The sequence below is a fragment of the Oncorhynchus kisutch genome, linkage group LG11 (genome assembly GCF_002021735.2).
Source record: "Oncorhynchus kisutch isolate 150728-3 linkage group LG11, Okis_V2, whole genome shotgun sequence".
NCBI lineage: Eukaryota > Metazoa > Chordata > Actinopteri > Salmoniformes > Salmonidae > Oncorhynchus > Oncorhynchus kisutch.
Window position 1 is genome coordinate 84,604,324 of NC_034184.2, and position 14,626 is coordinate 84,618,949.

The 14,626-nt window shown below is 46.4% G+C and overlaps 1 protein-coding gene across 1 annotated transcript in view; it reads right to left on the bottom strand.

Annotated features, from left to right (window-relative positions):
- The window catches only part of LOC109885725 (nuclear receptor coactivator 2), a 223,519-nt gene that overhangs the window by 162,357 nt on the left and 46,536 nt on the right, over positions 1-14,626 (bottom strand). Inside the window, 1 exon segment of the mRNA XM_031835033.1 lies at positions 10,322-10,402. The gene's annotated coding sequence lies outside the window, so the exon portion shown is untranslated.

Sequence of the window (14,626 nt, forward strand, 5' to 3'; positions counted from 1 at the left end):
GGACAACTCTAGAACTCTGCTAAGAACCCATACAGGGACAACTCTAGGACTCTGCTAACAACACATACAGGGACAACTCTAGAACTCTGCTAAGAACCCATACAGGGACAACTCTAGAACCCAAGTGGGAGGGGTTGTTCCACAGGGTAAAGCCTGAACACACACTGCTTTTAAAGCAGCACACCATTAAAACAATGGATCCTTAATAATCATGTTTGACAATTTCTAACCAGTTGCCATAACAACATAGTGAGACAACGCTTTGAGTGTTACCCTGCTGGGGAGGTGGGGGGGTCTGTTGTGATGAACGAGTGGTGTGTGTGTGTGTGTGTGTGTGAGACGACCCTTCCACTCTGCCGTATTCTCTCTCTTTGGTCTTGTTTTCCTTATTAGGATGCCGCTGGGCGGAACCGGGAGGGTCGTCAGCGAAACGGGACACACCTGGTCCTGGGTGTGTCCCGGGATAAATACACCTCTTCCCCCAGTCATTGGAGAGACTCTCTCCATGCAGACACACCTGGTCCTGGGTGTGTCCCAGGATAAATACACCTCTTCCCCCAGTCATTGGAGAGACTCTCTCCATGCAGACACACCTGGTCCTGGGTGTGTCCCGGGATAAATACACCTCTTCCCCCAGTCATTGAGGAGACTCTCTCCATGCAGACACACCTGCTCCTGGGTGTGTCCCAGGATAAATACACCTCTTCCCCCAGTCATTGGAGAGACTCTCTCCATGCAGACACACCTGGTCCTGGGTGTCCCCCGGGATAAATACACCTCTTCCCCCAGTCATTGGAGAGACACTCTCCATGCAGACACACCTGGTCCTGGGTGTGTCCCGGGATAAATACACCTCTTCCCCCAGTCATTGGAGAGACTCTCTCCATGCAGACACACCTGGTCCTGGCTGTGTCCCAGGATAAATACACCTCTTCCCCCAGTCATTGAGGAGACTCTCTACATGCAGACACACCTGGTCCTGGGTGTGTCCTGGGATAAATACACCTCTTCCCCCAGTCATTGAGGAGACTCTCTCCATGCAGACACACCTGGTCCTGGGTGTGTCCCAGGATAAATACACCTCTTCCCCCAGTCATTGGAGAGACTCTCTCCATGCAGACACACCTGGTCCTGGGTGTGTCCTGGGATAAATACACCTCTTCCCCCAGTCATTGAGGAGACTCTCTCCATGCAGACACACCTGGTCCTGGGTGTGTCCTGGGATAAATACACCTCTTCCCCCAGTCATTGAGGAGACTCTCTCCATGCAGACACACTGTTGGATTTTGGTCGTGGCATTTTTGTGGCTGGTTTGTTTGCTTTGGCATCTTTTAACATTCCTCACTATCACATCTATACACGCAACCACTCACTTACACTACTGATTAGTGACTACACACACACACCATAATTAATTGTACATACAGTGTCTTTCGAAATAATTTTGCACGCCCAATTTTTTCAGTTTTTGATTTGTTAAAAAAGTTTGAAATATCCAATAAATGTCGTTCCACTTCATGATTGTGTCCCACTTGTTGTTGATTCTTCACAAAAAATACAGTTTTATATCTTTATGTTTGAAGCCTGAAATGTGGCCAAAGGTCGCAAAGTTCAAGGGGGCCGAATACTTTCGCAAGGCACTGTAGGTTACCTCAGTTAATAAATATATTTTTGTTAGTCCTTATATCTCCTCGTTTTTTCCCTGTTTTGTTTACGGGCTGTTCGTGACAGTGTGTGTGTGTGTGTGTGTAAATGGTCTTCAAAACACTGAATCGCCTGTTTCAGTCACATTACAACACACAAAACCGCCTCTCACTGCCAGACACTCCAAAATGACACCCTATTCCCTTTATAGTGCACTACTTTAGACTAGCTCCCATAGGAAATAGGGTGCCTTTGGTAGACTATGGCTTTGTCTCTCAAGTCTGCCAAGGGGGCATGTGCCAGCGTAGCATGCCTATAATCATGTGGGTTAGTGGGCTTCGGTCTACAGAGACACACCCAGTGGTTATGGGGATCCACTGGCCTGCACGGGCCATGACTGTGCATTCATCTACATGGAATATCAAAAACACTAGTTAGAGAGTAAGAAGGGGGGGGACGCATTGATTTGAAGTCTTAGTCGACTGTAACAAGAGCTTAGAAACATTGGCTTTCAGCCCTATGGGCCCTGGTCAAACGTAGGGCCCTAAAATGTGGTCCCATTTGGGACGTGTCCCCCTACACTGTAGAATAATATATATATATTTTTAAATGTTGCAGCCGCATCGCAATGACCCTGAATGGCTTCTTCTGCTCCATATAGAGAGTCAGTAAGGAGGGAGGGAGGTATTCTCTGTCAGGACGTGGGGGGAATTGCATCATGGGTAATTTATTTTCCCCCAAACAGAGAGAGAGAGATCCGTCACGGGGGTTAGCAGGGCCTCTCTCTCTCTCTCGTTTTCGCGTATGGAGACATTGGTATGGTGCTGGAGATAATGAATATGAGAATGAAAATTAACAGAATTAGCCTTTAACTCTGGATGCCTAATGGCACCTATACACTGCCTTCGGAAAGCAGTCCCCTTGACTTTGTATTCGTTTGGTTTTACGTTACGTCCTCATCAACACAATGCCCCAACATGACAAAGCGGAAGCAGGTTTTTTTGAAATGGACATAAGTATTCAGACCTTTTGAAATGAGACTCGAAATTGAGCTCGGGTGCACCCATCAGACACACATAACTGCACCCCCTATCACGCTTTCACAAAATGCATGAAGACATGGCTAAAGGTCAATCAGATTTGTGAACATGGTCCCTAGCTGTGTGTTGCCGCTTTCCATGTTGTCTGTTGTCTGTAGCTTGTGAGGTGTGGAAACACTTTGTTGCTTTTATGAATGTTGTCTTGCTGCTTTTTGTTCTATGTTGCTCTGTCTGTATGCTACGTCTTGCTTGTTCTATGTTGCTCTGTCTGTATGCTATGTCTTGCTTGTTCTATGTTGCTCTGTCTGTATGCTACGTCTTGCTTGTCCTATGTTGCTCTGTCTGTATGCTATGTCTTGCTTGTCCTATGTTGCTCTGTCTGTATGCTACGTCTTGCTTGTTCTATGTTGCTCTGTCTGTATGCTATGTCTTGCTTGTCCTATGTTGCTCTGTCTGTATGCTATGTCTTGCTTGTTCTATGTTGCTCTGTCTGTATGCTACGTCTTGCTTGTCCTATGTTTCTCTGCGTGTGCTCACTGCTCAATGATTGATGATATATTGTAATTGTTTTTAATAACCAGCCCAGGGACTGAAAATTAGCCGGCTGGCTAAAACCGGCACTTTGACTGAAACGTTGATTAATGTCCCTGTAAAAAATAAAATAAAACTCAACCCTGTTTCCATTTAACAGCCTTGAGGTGTTTCTACACCTTGATTGGACTCCACCTGTGGTAAATTCAATTGATTGGACATGATTTGGAAAGACACACCTGTCTATATAAGGTCCCACAGTTGACAGTGAATGTCAGAGCAAAAACCAAGCCATGATGTTGAAGGAATTGTCCATAGAGCAATTCGGTTCGACATCGCACTGTGGGACACTTACAAAAACGCCCTGATTGCCAATAGCCCATTTTCTGAGAAGCCTGCTGTGGTACATCGTAATATAACTCACCCATCCTACTCATACTCACTATAGCTACACATGAATTTAGTAGTAGTTTGCTACACTCGCATTAACATCTGCTAACCATGTGTATGTGACAAATCACATTTTTATTCGATGTGGTAGTGGTGGAGTAGGGGCCTGAGGGCACACAGTGTGTTGTAGATATGTGGTAGTGGTGGAGTAGGGGCCTGAGGGCACACAGTGTGTTGTAGATATGTGGTAGTGGGGGAGTAGGGGCCTGAGGGCACACAGTGTGTTGTAGATATGTGGTAGTGGGGGAGTAGGGGCCTGAGGGCACACAGTGTGTTGTAGATATGTGGTAGTGGGGGAGTAGGGGCCTGAGGGCACACAGTGTGTTGTAGATATGTGGTAGTGGGGGAGTAGGGGCCTGAGGGCACACAGTGTGTTGTAGATATGTGGTAGTGGTGGAGTTGGGGCCTGAGGGCACACAGTGTGTTGTAGATATGTGGTAGTGGTGGAGTAGGGGCCTGAGGGCACACAGTGTGTTGTAGATATGTGGTAGTGGTGGAGTAGGGGCCTGAGGGCACACAGTGTGTTGTAGATATGTGGTAGTGGTGGAGTAGGGGCCTGAGGGCAGACAGTGTGTTGTAGATATGTGGTAGTGGTGGAGTAGGGGCCTGAGGGCAGACAGTGTGTTGTAGATATGTGGTAGTGGTGGAGTAGGGGCCTGAGGGCACACAGTGTGTTGTAGATATGTGGTAGTGGTGGAGTAGGGGCCTGAGGGCACACAGTGTGTTGTATATATGTGGTAGTTGTGGAGTAGGGGCCTGAGGGCACACAGTGTGTTGTAGATATGTGGTAGTGGTGGAGTAGGGGCCTGAGGGCACACAGTGTGTTGTAGATATGTGGTAGTGGTGGAGTAGGGGCCTGATGGCACACAGTGGGTTGTAGATATGTGGTAGTGGTGGAGTAGGGGCCTGAGGGCACACAGTGTGTTGTAGATATGTGGTAGTGGTGGAGTAGGGGCCTGAGGGCACACAGTGGGTTGTAGATATGTGGTAGTGGTGGAGTAGGGGCCTGAGGGCACACAGTGTGTTGTAGATATGTGGTAGTGGTGGAGTAGGGGCCTGAGGGCACACAGTGTGTTGTAGATATGTGGTAGTGGTGGAGTAGGGGCCTGAGGGCACACAGTGTGTTGTAGATATGTGGTAGTGGGGGAGTAGGGGCCTGAGGGCACACAGTGTGTTGTAGATATGTGGTAGTGGTGGAGTAGGGGCCTGAGGGCACACAGTGTGTTGTAGATATGTGGTAGTGGGGGAGTAGGGGCCTGAGGGCACACAGTGTGTTGTAGATATGTGGTAGTGGTGGAGTAGGGGCCTGAGGGCACACAGTGGGTTGTAGATATGTGGTAGTGGTGGAGTAGGGGCCTGAGGGCACACAGTGTGTTGTAGATATGTGGTAGTGGTGGAGTAAGGGCCTGAGGGCACACAGTGTGTTGTAGATATGTGGTAGTGGTGGAGTAGGGGCCTGAGGGCACACAGTGTGTTGTAGATATGTGGTAGTGGTGGAGTAGGGGCCTGAGGGCACACAGTGGGTTGTGAATGTATTGTAATGTTTTAAACATTGTATAAACTGCCTTCATTTTGCTGGACCCCAGGAAGAGTAGCTGCTGCCTTGGCAGGAACTAATGGGGATCCATAATAAACCCCAGGAAGAGTAGCTGCTGCCTTGGCAGGAACTAATGGGGATCCATAATAAACCCCAGAGAGAGTAGCTGCTGTTTTGGCAGGAACTAATGGGGATCCATAATAAACCCCAGGAAGAGTAGCTGCTGTTTTGGCAGGAACTAATGGGGATCCATAATAAACCCCAGAGAGAGTAGCTGCTGTTTTGGCAGGAACTAATGGGGATCCATAATAAACCCCAGAAAGAGTAACTGCTGTTTTGGCAGGAACTAATGGGGATCCATAATAAACCCCAGGAAGAGTAGCTGCTGCCTTGGCAGGAACTAATGGGGATCCATACTAAACCCCAAGAAGAGTAGCTGCTGCCTTGGCAGGAACTAATGGGGAATCCATAATTAACCCCAGGAAGAGTAGCTGCTGCCTTGGCAGGAACTAATGGGGATCCATAATAAACCCCAGGAAGAGTAGCTGCTGCCTTGACAGGAACTAATGGGGATCCATAATAAACCCCAGGAAGAGTAGCTGCTGCCTTGGCAGGAACTAATGGGGATCCATAATAAACCCCAGGAAGAGTAGCTGCTGCCTTGACAGGAACTAATGGGGATCCATAATAAACCCCAGGATGAGTAGCTGCTGCCTTGACAGGAACTAATGGGGATCCATAATAAATAAAAACATAAAATCTCCAGCACCAAGGACTGTGTGCACCAGGGAGGGGACTGTGTGCACCAGGGAGGGGACAGCAACATCCAGGCGTTACATCCTCAAAGGAGTGAGGGGAAGCACAACGAGCCGCCGAACAAGTTCACCGTACGCCCTTCGTGGACTGCCCCCATCTCTGTAGTGATGCAACCAGTCACTACTCCGCGCGTGAAGACTCTCCCAGTCGGGAAGTCCCGCGTCAAGAGAGATGGGTCTCTCCAGCATTGGATGTGCCGATAGACACTTTGCAGAGAGAAGTGGCTCCCGGGTGGTGCAGTAGTCTAAGGCACTGCATCTCAGTGCTAGAGGCGTCACTACAGACCCTGGTTAGATTCCAGGCTGTATCACAGCGGTCTAAGAGCACTGCATCTCAGTGCTAGAGGCATCACTACAGACCCTGGTTAGATTCCAGGCTGTATCACAGTGATCTAAGGGCACTGATTCTCAGTGCTAGATGCGTCACTACAGACCCTGGTGAGATTCCAGGCTGTATCACAGTGGTCTAAGGGCACTGATTCTCAGTGCTAGAGGCGTCACTACAGACCCTGGTGAGATTCCAGGCTGTATCACAGTGGTCTAAGGGCACTGCTTCTCAGTGCTAGAGGCGTCACTACAGACCCTGGTTAGATTCCAGGCTGTATCACAACCGGCCGTGATTGGGAGTCCCATAGGGCAGCACACAATCGGCTCAGCGTCGTCCGGGATTGGCCGGTGTAGGACGTCATTGTAAAATTGTAAATAAGAATTTGTTCTTAACTGACTTGCCTAGTTAAATAAAAGTTATATTTGAAAAAACAATAATAATAATAATTAAGAAGTGAGCACCTGTGCCAGTAGAGAGACGGGTCCAAGCGGAGTGAGGTCACCTAACGCTGGAAGTCTCTCATGAGGAGACCAAGCAGAAATACCACAATCATGGAGACCATGAGCCCAAGAAGCCACGGACACATCCAGTACGTGACTGATGTTGCTTTTGGCCTGATTTCTCCTGAAGCCTAGAGCGAGCAGTTGTTTTATCCTGAACCCTAGAGAGAGCAGGTGTTTTATCCTGAAGCCTAGAGGGAGCAGGTGATTTATCCTGAAGCCTAGAGCAGGTGATTTATCCTGAAGCCTAGAGAGAGCAGGTGATTTATCCTGAACCCTAGAGCAGGTGTTTTATCCTGAAGCCTAGAGGGAGCAGGTGATTTATCCTGAAGCCTAGAGGGAGCAGGTGATTTATCCTGAAGCCTAGAGCAGGTGATTTATCCTGAAGCCTAGAGGGAGCAGGTGATTTATCCTGAAGCCTAGAGCAGGTGATTTATCCTGAAGCCTAGAGCGAGCAGGTGATTTATCCTGAAGCCTGCAGGTGATTTATCCTGAAGCCTAGAGAGAGCAGGTGATTTATCCTGAAGCCTAGAGCAGGTGATTTATCCTGAAGCCTAGAGGGAGCAGGTGATTTATCCTGAAGCCTAGAGCAGGTGATTTATCCTGAAGCCTAGAGCGAGCAGGTGATTTATCCTGAAGCCTAGAGCAGGTGATTTATCCTGAAGCCTAGAGAGAGCAGGTGATTTATCCTGAAGCCTAGAGCAGGTGATTTATCCTGAAGCCTAGAGAGAGCAGGTGATTTATCCTGAAGCCTAGAGAGAGCAGGTGATTTATCCTGAAGCCTAGAGAGAGCAGGTGATTTATCCTGAATCCTAGAGCAGGTGATTTATCCTGAAGCCTAGAGCGAGCAGGTGTTTTATCCTGAACCCTAGAGAAAGCAGGTGTTTTATCCTGAAGCCTAGAGCGAGCAGGTGTTTTATCCTGAACCCTAGAGAGAGCAGGTGTTTTATCCTGAAGCCTAGAGGGAGCAGGTGTTTTATCCTGAAGCCTAGAGGGAGCAGGTGATTTATCCTGAAGCCTAGAGCAGGTGATTTATCCTGAAGCCTAGAGCAGGTGATTTATCCTGAAGCCTAGAGAGAGCAGGTGTTTTATCCTGAAGCCTAGAGGGAGCAGGTGATTTATCCTGAAGCCTAGAGCAGGTGATTTATCCTGAAGCCTAGAGCAGGTGATTTATCCTGAAGCCTAGAGAGAGCAGGTGATTTATCCTGAAGCCTAGAGGGAGCAGGTGATTTATCCTGAAGCCTAGAGCAAGTGATTTATCCTGAAGCCTAGAGAGAGCAGGTGATTTATCCTGAACCCTAGAGAGAGCAGGTGATTTATCCTGAAGCCTAGAGCAAGTGATTTATCCTGAAGCCTAGAGAGAGCAGGTGATTTATCCTGAACCCTAGAGAGAGCAGGTGATTTATCCTGAAGCCTAGAGAGAGCAGGTGATTTATCCTGAAGCCTAGAGAGAGCAGGTGATTTATCCTGAAGCCTAGAGAGAGCAGGTAATTTATCCTGAAGCCTAGAGAGAGCAGGTGATTTATCCTGAAGCCTAGAGAGAGCAGGTGATTTATCCTGAAGCCTAGAGAGAGCAGGTGATTTATCCTGAAGCCTAGAGAGAGCAGGTGATTTATCCTGAAGCCTAGAGCAGGTGATTTATCCTGAAGCCTAGAGCGAGCAGGTGATTTATCCTGAAGCCTAGAGAGAGCAGGTGATTTATCCTGAAGCCTAGAGAGAGCAGGTAATTTATCCTGAAGCCTAGAGAGAGCAGGTGATTTATCCTGAAGCCTAGAGAGAGCAGGTGATTTATCCTGAAGCCTAGAGAGAGCAGGTGATTTATCCTGAAGCCTAGAGAGAGCAGGTGATTTATCCTGAAGCCTAGAGGGAGCAGGTGATTTATCCTGAAGCCTAGAGCAGGTGATTTATCCTGAAGCCTAGAGGGAGCAGGTGATTTATCCTGAAGCCTAGAGCAGGTGATTTATCCTGAAGCCTAGAGCGAGCAGGTGATTTATCCTGAAGCCTAGAGCAGGTGATTTATCCTGAAGCCTAGAGAGAGCAGGTGATTTATCCTGAAGCCTAGAGAGAGCAGGTGATTTATCCTGAAGCCTAGAGAGAGCAGGTGATTTATCCTGAAGCCTAGAGAGAGCAGGTGATTTATCCTGAAGCCTAGAGCAGGTGATTTATCCTGAAGCCTAGAGAGAGCAGGTGATTTATCCTGAAGCCTAGAGAGAGCAGGTGCGACAACAGCTGGGCTGTGTGCTCCGCTGCTTGAGCCAGAGTGTCCGGCGAAGATCAACCAGTCACCAATTTATGCCAATACGCTTAAGTCTGCCCACGCTGCTACTACGACGCGAAGTCGAGAGAGACACAGGGTAACGTGAGCCTAAGCCAAGTAAGTAGAAACAGAAATCTTTATTTACCAGGGTGGTGGGAAATAAATGCCATCTTTATACGGTGATGCTAGCTAATTAAGCTGGCTATCTTCACCTGCGTGATGGTGGCCAGCTCGACGAGCCGTAGCGTGAGATACCAAGTGTTATGACTCGGGTGTGTAAACCAACTAACTTGACGTAGAATGAACTGCTGTTACCTTTTAACAATGTCAAAAAGGGGATGGTGCATCAACTGGTGGTGTAACACACTGAAAAATGAACAGCGCGTGCTAGTCAAACAAAACCGAATGGGTGTTTAATTATGCCATTAACCCACTCAAAAGTTCAGCTAGCTAACCCCGAACGGTGGGAACCGACGAAGAGCTAGAGACCCCGGGTAGAAGTAGCTCAAATGTGTGTGGAATCTGATATTAGCCGGATGCTAAAGCAGTGGAGCTAGCTAGCTAACAATGGCAAATGTGTGTAGGGTAGGCAAGAGGTGTACTGTAGTTACCTGACAACAAATAGCGTGGCTAACAAGCTAACTTCACTCTGTAAAGTGAAGCTGAAGTTAACAGAATTCCTGAAAATAGAAAATACACCACTCAATGCTCCGTGGCAGGGCGGTAAACCCACACCGACAAGGAACAGTGAAGTTGAGGGCTAGTTTTCTGAAGAAAGCTGCATAACAGGGCTAATAACCAAATAGACTCATGAAGAGGAGAGCAGAGCAGGGTGATATATAGACACGTGGGGGGAGGGGTGATTACATCCATAAAGCTCTGATTTGCCTGTTATGCATGATTGAAGAAGGCTTCAACCAATGACCCTCAAGAGGGCGTGTCCCATAGTGAGATGTCGAACCGACTCGACTGAAAGAGAACGCGTCCACGACAGAAGTGTGTGAGACAGAGCAGTTAACGATCAGTAATTTCGTACAAGGTTAAGACTGGCAGTAAACACACAAGTAAAATTGGACACTGTGCATCTCAGGATTCTTCAAGGGAATGTGTGTGTGTGCGCGTCTCGTGTGGGGGTGTGTGTAAGCGTGTCACGTTGTCTGTGCGTGTTTTTCGGTGTGTGTGAGCGAGCGTCACAGTGTGTGCGTTTGTGTCACAGTACCTAGGTTCTGGTACAGACTCCAGTCAGCTCTTCAGGGCATCATGGCTGCTGGGAGGGCAACCCTTCATCCACCTCTTCTACCTAGTGACCAGACAGGAAGACACACTGTTAAATCGGGGTTACACACACACACACACACACACACGTTTCTTGACTTGTGTTAACACTGGTAAATTAGGTTAATTGAGAAACTCTAAAGATTTGATTTGACAAAGGGGAAAGAACAGCTGATTACATACAGCTTTCGACACCAAGGATAATTTGGTGACTGTCAGAAAGCCATTAACTATCAAACTGTAGACTACTTCAACCACTCAAACCACACTAACTGAATGAATCCTCCATCTCCCCTGGCAAGAAACACTCAGTCACGGTTTCACTTCATGGTAGTATTGACTTGAAATACAGGTTTATTAGGTTGATAGAGAACACTAAGGGACAGTTAAATGCCATTAAACCCTCAGCAGAACACTAAGGGACAGTTAAATGCCATTAAACCCTCAGCAGAACACTAAGGGACAGTTAAATGCCATTAAACCCTCAGCAGAACACTAAGGGACAGTTAAATGCCATTAAACCCTCAGCAGAACACTAAGGGACAGTTAAATGCCATTAAACCCTCAGCAGAACACTAAACCCCCATTGACTGTCATATCTGAAGCTCTTAATCTAGCCTGTTCCAAGTAGGTACATTTATTAAACAACCACCCATTGACAACGGGGCCATTTTGATCACATAAATAACAATAGATTGAATCAGTTTATCACAAACTGAATCCATCCATTTCTATTTATCACAAACTGATTCATTATATTTAATCAGTTTGTGATAAATAGATTAAATCAGTTTGTGATCATATAATAAATCTGTTTATCATAAACTGATTCAATCTATTTCCAAAGTTGACTGTGTGTGTGTGTGTGTGTGTGTGTGTGTGTGTGTGTGTGTGTGTGTGTGTGTGTGTGTGTGTGTGTGTGTGTGTGTGTGTGTGTGTGTGTGTGTCGGTGGTTGAGATTACATCAGGTGTTAAACACACTTCTGTATCCCAGTGTAAGAATATGTCAAGAGGACTAAAGGTCAAGAGGACTAAAGGTCAAGAGGGAATTAACGATCAATGGAAATAGTTGTTATTCTGTAATGGGGAATTAATGATTAATGGGTCAGAGACACGGGAGGAATTTCAGTCTGGGACTCATAGCTACATCTAGCAAGTTCTCATTGGTCCGAATTGTCTATACATTGAGCCTGAAACGGGATACTTGGCATTTGGCCATTGGCCCAATTTTATTGCAAGGAATTCGAATTGGTCAACTGCAGGCTAGGGTTGGGTTATAAATGACATCCTGTTCTCTTTGTTCTGTGGAGAAGACATTGAGAACAAGGAAGAATGACCATCTACTTCCCAGCATAAAAACAAAATAATATTTAACCTTTATTTAACTAGGCAAGTCAGTTAAGGACAAATTCTTATTTACAATGACAGCCTAATCTGGCAAACCCAAACCCGGACGACTCTGGGCCAATTGTGCGCCGCCTTATGGGACTCCCAATCCACGGCCTGTTGTGATACAGCCTGGAATCGAAACCAGGGACTGTAGTGACGCCTCTTGCACGGAGATGCAATGCCTTAGACCACTGTGCCACTAGGGAGCCATATGAACTATGATTTGTTCTCTTTGAATAAACCTATTTTTCTCCCCCTGATTTGCTTTGTGGTCTGTGTTAACTGCTAACACCAGCCAAGTGGATGAGAAGCTGGAGGGGAGAGGAATCCCAGAGGCACCCTATTCCAGAGGTCGACCGATTATGATTTTTCAACGCCGATACTGATTATTGGAGGACCAAAAAAGCCGGTGCCGATTAAATCAGACATTTTTTTTTATTGTAATAATGACAATAACAACAATACTGAATGAACACTTATTTTAAATTAATATAATATTATAATATATAATTAATATAATACATCAAAAAAATCTATTTAGCCTCAAATAAATAATGAAACATGTTCAATTTGGTTTAAATAATGCAAAAACTAAGTGTTGGAGAAGAAAGTAAAAGTGCAATATGTGCCATGTAAGAAAGCTAACTTTTAAGTTCCTTGCTCAGAACATGAGAACATATGAAAGCTGGTGGTTCCTTTTAACATGAGTCTTCAATATTCCCAGGTAAGAAGTTTTAGGTTGTAGTTATTATAGGAATTATAGGACTATTTCTCTCTATACAATTTGTATTTCATATACCTTGACTATTGGATGTTCTTATAGGCACTTTAGTTTTGCCAGTGTAACAGTATAGCTTCCATCCCCCTCCTCGCTCATCCCTGGGCTCGAACCAGGAACACAACGACAACAGCCAACCTCGAAGCAGCGTTACCCATGCAGAGCAAGGGGAACAACCACTAAGTCTCAGAGCGAGTGACATTTGAAACGCTATAAGCGCGCACCCCGCTAACTAGCTAGCCATTTCACATCGGTTACACCAGCCTCATCTCGGGAGTTGATGGGCTTGAAGTCATAAACAGCACGATGCTTGAAGCGAGAGCTGCTGGCAAAACACACGACAGTGCTGTTTGAGTGAATGCTTACGAGCCTGCTGGTGCCTACCATCGCTCAGTCAGACTGCTCTATCAAATATCAAATCATAGACTTAATTATAATATAATAAACACACATAAATACACACAGTAGGTTATTAATATGGTCAAATCCAGAAACTATAATCTCGAAAACAAGACGTTTATTTTTTCTGTGAAATACGGAACCGTTCGGTATTTTATCTAACGAATGGCATCCCTAAGTCTAAATATTCCTGTTACATTGCACAACCTTCAATGTTATGTCATAATTACATAAAATTCTGGCAAATTAGGCGGCCCAAACTGTTGCATATACACTGACTCTGCGTGCAATGAACGCAAGAGAAGTGACACAATTTCACCTGGTTAATATTGCCTGCTAACCTGGATTTCTTTTAGCCAAATATGCAGGTTTAAAAATATAGACTTCTGTGTATTGATTTTAAGAAAGACATTGGTGTTTATGGTTAGGTACACATTGGAGCAACGATACGCACCGCATCGATTATATGCAACGCAGGACACGCTAGATAAACTAGTAATATCACCAACCATGTGTTGTTAACTAGTGACTTTGATTGATTGATTGATTGATTGATTGATTGTTTTTTTAATGCTAGCTAGCAACTTACCTTGGCTTCTACTGCATTCGCGTAACAGGCAGTCTCCTCATGGAGTGCAATGAGAAACAGGCGGTTAGAGCGTTGGACTAGTTAACTGTAAGGTTGCAAGTTTGGATCCCCCGAGCTGACAAGGTAAAAATCTGTCGTTCTGCCCCTGAACGAGGTAGTTAACCCACGGTTCCTAGGCCGTCATTGAAAATAAGAATGTGGCACAGCGGTCTAAGGCACTGAAACTCAGCGCTAGAGGAGTCATTACAGACCCTGGTTTGATCCCGGGCTGTATCACAACCGGCCGTAATCGGGAGTCTCATAGGGCGCGCACAATTGGCCCAGCGTCGTCCGGGTTAGACGATGGTTAGGCCGGGCTCTGGTCTAAAGTAGTGCACTATATAGGCAATAGGGCTCTGGTCTAAAGTAGTGCACTATACAGGGAATAGGGTGCCATTTGTGATGCAGACAATACCTTTTGGGATCTCTTACTCCTAAATAAATCTGATCAATGCTATCGAGACATTTCAAAAAGAGGAAACTGCTGTTCCTCCTCTCGCTCTCTGCTACCCCCCATCCCGCTGCCCCTCAGAAACCTTGTCACACCAGCAACCAATGAGATGGGAGAACAACCAGGTGACACATAGCATGTGACATATACCACAGAGGCAAAGGAAGTGGCACAGTAAATTACTCCAAGGGCATGAGAGAGAGTAGAGAAGAGTAGAGGGTCCACTATATGGCAGTGAAGTGTGGGGTCCACTATATGGCAGTGAAGTGTGGGGTCCACTATATGGCAGTGAAGTGTGGGGTCCACTATATGGCAGTGAAGTGTGGGGTCCACTATATGGCAGTGTGGGGTCCACTATACGGCAGTGTGGGGTCCACTATATGGCAGTGTGGGGTCCACTATATGGCAGTGTGGGGTCCACTATATGGCAGTGTGGGGTCCACTATATGGCAGTGTGGGGTCCACTATACGGCAGTGTGGGGTCCACTATATGGCAGTGTGGGGTCCACTATACGGCAGTGTGTGGTCCACTATACGGCAGTGTGAGGTCCACTATATGGCAGTGTGGGGTCCACTATACGGCAGTGTGGGGTCCACTATATGG